This window comes from Arachis ipaensis, chromosome B10 (genome assembly GCF_000816755.2).
Source record: "Arachis ipaensis cultivar K30076 chromosome B10, Araip1.1, whole genome shotgun sequence".
In the NCBI taxonomy this organism is placed as follows: domain Eukaryota; kingdom Viridiplantae; phylum Streptophyta; class Magnoliopsida; order Fabales; family Fabaceae; genus Arachis; species Arachis ipaensis.
In genome coordinates, this window is record NC_029794.2 from 27,790,581 (window position 1) to 27,796,637 (window position 6,057).

Below are 6,057 nucleotides of genomic sequence, written 5' to 3' on the forward strand. Positions count from 1 at the left end.
TAAGCAATTAAAAATAAATTTTAATTAATTTATGTAATAAAACTAAAAGAATATATAAAGAGTACGTAAAGATAAACATTTTGTTATGTATTTTTTGATTGATTAAAATTTATGAAGGTAAAACTAAATATATATAGAGTATTTGTCGATGAAAGATAAAAGATAAGATAAAATAATAAAGGCTAAAATTGTAACTGAATTTATGAAATTTGTGGGTTGTGAGACTTTTTTATTATTGTCATGTGCTAAAGTGAAAGAGTGGTTTAATACACCCCACAAGCTGGAGAATGAAAGATGTCAAGAACATCAAGTTTATTGAGATTAAGATGGAAAAGTTGAGAAGACAAAGGCTTGGTAAAGATGTCAGCTAACTGTCCAGAGGAGGGAATGTGAGAAGTTTCATCACTCCAGCTTGAGCCTTTTGTCAAACCAAGTGACAATCAACCTCTAAATGTTTGGTCCCTTCATGAAAAACTGGATTAGCAGTAATGTGAAGAGTACTTTGATTAGCAGTAATGTAAAAATTATAACACATTTAGTATTCATTGAAGTTCACAGGTTGTGTTGGCAAGTACACGATATTTTGCTTCAGTAGATGAGCGGGCAACGGTGGTTTATTTCTTGGTTTTCCAAGAGACTAAAGATCTGCCTAAAAAAAATAGCCTGTTAAAGATCGCCAAGTGTCAGGGTCCAATCAAAATCACTGAAGTCGAGAAGCTGAATTTCTGATTCTCTTGGAAAAAAAAGTCCTTTGCCGGCGCTAGTTTTCAGATATCGTAACACATGCTTGGCAGCTTGAAGATGAGATTCAGTAGGAGATGCCATAAATTGACTTAATTGTTGCGTGACATATAAGATGTTTGGTCGAGTAGTGGTAAGATAGATAAGATATCCAACCAAATGGCGATACACAGAAGGGTCAGATAGTAGGAGACTTTTGTCTTGATATAGTCTTGTAGTGCTATCCATTGGAACAGAGGTAGGTTTAGCACCTAATAAACCAGAATCCTCCAAAAGATCAAGACAATATTTTCTCTGAGATAAGCAAATTTCTTTTATTGATTGAGGAACTTCAATACCGAAAAAATATTTTAATGGGCCCATGCCTTTAATTCGAAAGTGTTGGTGTAAAATAGATTTAATGATAGCAAGTTTAGAAATGGAATTACCAGTTAGAATGATATCGTCAACATAGATTAGAAGTATAGAAATTTGAGCACCAGAAAATTTAACAAATAGACTATAATCAGATAAGGTCTACTAATATCCATGAGATAGCAAAAGATGAGAAAGTTTGTCATACCACATACGACTAGATTATCGTAAACCATACAATGATTTTAGTAGCTTGCAGCATTGATTTGGTCGAGGAGATGTAAATCCGGGTAGCAGAGTCATGTAAATATTTTCAAAAAGATCCCCATATAAGAAAGCATTATTAACATCTAATTGATGTATGGGCTAATATTTCATAGAGGCTAATGCCAAAACTAATTTGATGGTGACATGCTTGACAACAGGAGAGAAGGTTTCCAAGGGGTGAATCCTTTGGCCACATGCGTGCCTTATATCGATCAACCGAACCATCAGACTTGTGTTTGATGCGATAGACCCAATTAGAGTGTTAATTGACATCCTTAAAAAACTTTGACTCAACATAAGAATGTAGAGATAAAAAATTTTTTTTATGTGAAGATGAAAGAAAAGAAAAAGACATGACTGAAGATAAAGGATACCTGCACTTTGAGGGAGATTGATTTTTAGAGGTGAGAGAGAAATTGCACAAGTAATTAGAGAGATATGCTGGAGGTCGGTGAGATCGGTCGGAATGACGAGGATGGAGTTGCTCAGGTGGTGAAGAAGGTGACAGGGGATGAGGAGGTGATGGTGGACTAGTGTCTAGTGCGGAAGGAAAGGATGGTGTGTACCTCGAAAGAGATTCGGTTCTCATGGATTCAAGTTGGTTAGGACACGACAGTGAAGAAGAAGGAGAGGTTGTTAGTGAAAATAAAGAATTAGATGGAGTTGAGGGGTATGGGTGAGAGTTTAACTGGAAGGGTTGGTGTTTTTGGGTTATGTGTGTTGATTGAAAAATTATTTGGTTCAAATTTGCTATTGGGTTGGAAAGAAAAATTGGGCCATTTGTGTGGACCAAAGGAAAGAATAATTTATAAAATATAATATTTCGAGAAATTTCAATCTTTTTGTCATCCAAAAGATAAATGATATATCCTTTAAAACTATTTTGAAAACCAATGAAAACATTCTTTTTGGCTCTTGGATTAAATTTTGATCTATTTGTCATTAGGGTAGAAATAAAACATAAACATCTAAAAGCTTTAAGGTAATGATAATTTGGTATAGGATTAAATAAAATCTCAAATGGTGTTTTAAAATTAATTGCAGATGATGGAACTCTATTAAGTAAATAAACAGCATGTTTAACAGCATAAGACCAAAAAGATAATGGTAAATTAGATTGAAACATAAAAGCATGAGTTATATTTAAAATATGTTGATGCTTGTGTTCTACCCGTTTATTTTGTTGAGGGTTTCAACACAACTACGTCGATGAATAATGCCCTTTGAAGCATAAAAATCAGGTAAAATAAATTCTGGTCCATTATCGGAACGGATAGTTTTGATTTTAGAGTTGAATTGTGTTTCAACTAAAGTAATCAAATTCTTTACATGATTTTGCACTGCTCTTTTTGATTTTAACAAAACAACCCATGTAAAGAGACTAAAATCATAAACGATATTTAAGAAATATTTATGATTATGAATAGAATTGTCGAAACAGACCCCAAATATCAAAATGTAATAAATCAAAAATTGCAATAGCTTTATTAAAGTTTTGAGAAAATGAAAGTTTCTTCTATTTAAAAAAATGACAAATATTACAAGTTTTATCACGATGCATAGAAATAAAAGAAAATTGCTTATGTAAATAATTAAGTCTTTGTTTAGAAAGATGGCCCAAATGAAAATGCCATAGATTGGATGGTATAATGGCTGACTTTGTTTTGATAGTATGAATAGAGTGTAAAGTTGATGGATTGTGAGTGAGAGGACTTTCAACAACATACAAGCCTTCTTTCATTCTATCCAAATCAATCATTCTCAAAGTGTTGGCCTGTAAAGTGCAAGAAGAAGATGAAAAAATGAGTTGAAATTGAATATTAAAAATAATTTTGGATATGAAAATAATGTTAAAATTGAAATAAGGCATAAAGAACATCATGAAGGATTAAAGATGAAGAAAATTGCACAACACCCTTATAAGAAGCAGTGATTTTAGTGTTATTCGGTAAGTGAATAATAATAGGAGAGACTTTATAATATGAAATAAATCAAGATAAATTTGATGCAATACGGTCTGTGGCACCAGAATCAATAATCTAAGAATTTAAAAAGGTATTTTTGTTAGAAAAATTATTTAAAATAGAAAATATGTTTAAAGAACAAAGATAACGAGTACACGGACTAGGCAAAAATCCATTTTGATTTGATGAACCATTATCTCTATATTCTGAAGAGGGATACTGGGCCTTTTTGAGAAATGCTATGAGAGCTTGTTGTTGGGCTAGTGAGAAGTCCAAAATTGGGGTTGAATTGAGCTGCTGGGTATGCCTTTCAACATGACCTAGGACTGCCCTTTCATCATGAACGGAAGAGTGATGGAGACAGCATTGGCAGAGGCAGCGGAGTGATATAGACGACTAGGGTGATGTGGATGCCCTGGTGGCTACCCGTGTTTCGAGTAGCAGACTTCAATCGTGTGGCCATTATGACTACAATGCATGCAAAACTTAGAAGAACCATCACGTCCCGCGCCAGAGGGGAAGTACTTGAGATTGCACCACCGAGAACCGTTCATCCAATCCCTTAAGAAAGTGAATTATGAAATCTTTTGATCTGTGTGATGTTGCTGGACAGGAACAGACCGGAAGAGGGCGAGAACTAACAAGTTCCTCCCAAAGAGACTTCAATTCGGAGAAGATCGCTTTGAGCAAATCGTTTTCTCAAATCGGTCCAGACAGAGGAGGCAATGGCAAAATAAATGACACTTTAGGTTATAGAAGGGGACAAAGAATGGAGCAGCCAGGACAAGACTAAGTTGTTGCAACGTTCCCAAGCCAAGAAAAGAGGATCATCAGGTAGAAGAGAGGAGATATAACCGATAAGAAATCCATATTTATTTTTAGAAATCATAGCCATAGTGAATGATTCCATGAATAGTAGTTGTTTCATTTGAAAACAGGCGTAACCAAGACTGAGGTATGTGATGCATGAGTATCTTATACCCTTTTGACATTATTTTCATATTGTTTTTATTTAGATTTTATTTATTTTTACTTGATTTTAGTGCAAAAAATACCTTTGGATACTGCTTTGAGTTTTTCTTGTGTTTTTATGATTTTAGGTGAAATTTGGAGCAATTTAGAGAAGCTTGAAGCAAGAAAGAAAAATGTTGGCAGCACCCCCTGGGCGCTGAACGCCCACTCGGCGTTTCACGCCAGCAGGGGGCACAACCTAGAGACATGCACTTCCTCCTTGGCCGTTTAACACCTGAATTGGTGTTAAACGCCAACAACAGTCTGTTTCACACCTCTTTGATTCTCCAAGTAGATTTAGCACTTCTTAGTTTTATTTTATTTTCTTTTTGTAACTTTTATTTATAAAATAGTATCTTTTAGGTCTAGCATTTATTATTAGGTTAGTATTTAATGGAAATGATTCATCCTTTATTAAAGGGACTTTTGGGATCTTCTTCCTTCCACACTTTTTCAGAAACCTGTTTTCTCTGTAAGTTATGAGCAACTAAACCTCTTAGTTAAGGTTAGGAGATATGTTTATTTCTATAGATTAAGATTAGTATTCTTCTATTTTTATATATGTTTGATTCAATTCTAAGGTGTTGTTTTCGTTCTTAATCTTATGAATTGGGTAGAACGAGAGTATGATCCTTTTCTACATGAGTTCTTGTGATTCTTGGGAGAGTTATCTCGTTTGAACTACGACTTGAAAATACTCCTCCTAGACGGCTAATCACACAACCTGATGGGGATAAGCAACATCTATTCAGCCAAGATTGGGGTGATTAGGGCATTTGTGGTATAAACTAGTTTTCTGAACTTCACCCTCCAATCTGAATTGAGTGACCACGGGAGTCGCGTTTGATGAGGATTAGAGGAGATTAAATCGCTAAGGAATTAGGGTTTAATTACTTATGGTTTGCCATAGAATGAATTATTCATTGTTAAAATAGTTGGTAAGGAGTTTTAATCCGGAAAGATAAACATCTCCGAGACCTTAACTGATTTCTCATCATTATTTTTCACTAAACCTTTACTTGCTTTTCTTTACGTGTTTATTTATTATTTTTATGCGTTTACAACAACAACAATTCTATTTTACTGTTTACCTGACTAAATTCAACAGGATAACCATTGCTTGTTCAGTCCAACAATCCTTGTGGGATCAACCCTCACTCACCTAAGGTATTACTTGGACGACCCAGTGCACTTGTCGACTCAGTTGAAGATATTCCAAAAATCTGCACCAGTATGATTTTTGCTTGTATGAATGTAATAGGGATTAGTTGTATCTTGAGCTAAATGGGAAGGTTAATTATTCATGGTAGGAGGGGGTTGAAGGGGTTTTAAGATCTGAATTGGTTGGTTTATCCATGGATATCAGCAGAGGTCAAGAGGAGCTATGATACCATAATAAAACTGAAAGAGTACATAAAGAGTACGTAAAGATAAAGAAAGTTTTGTCATGTATCTTTTGATTGATTAAAATTTATGAGGGTAAAACTAAATATATATAGAGTATTTGCTTATGAAAGATAAAAGATAAAATAAAGATAAGATAAAATAATAAAAATTAAAATTGTAACTGAATATATGTATTTTGTTGGAATGAATTTGTAGGCCGTGAGATTTTTTTATTGTTGTCATGAACTAAGATAAAAGAGTAATTTAATATTATACTCTAAAAATATACGTTAAAATAATCAATTAAATTTTTTTTATAAAAAGTAATTAAATC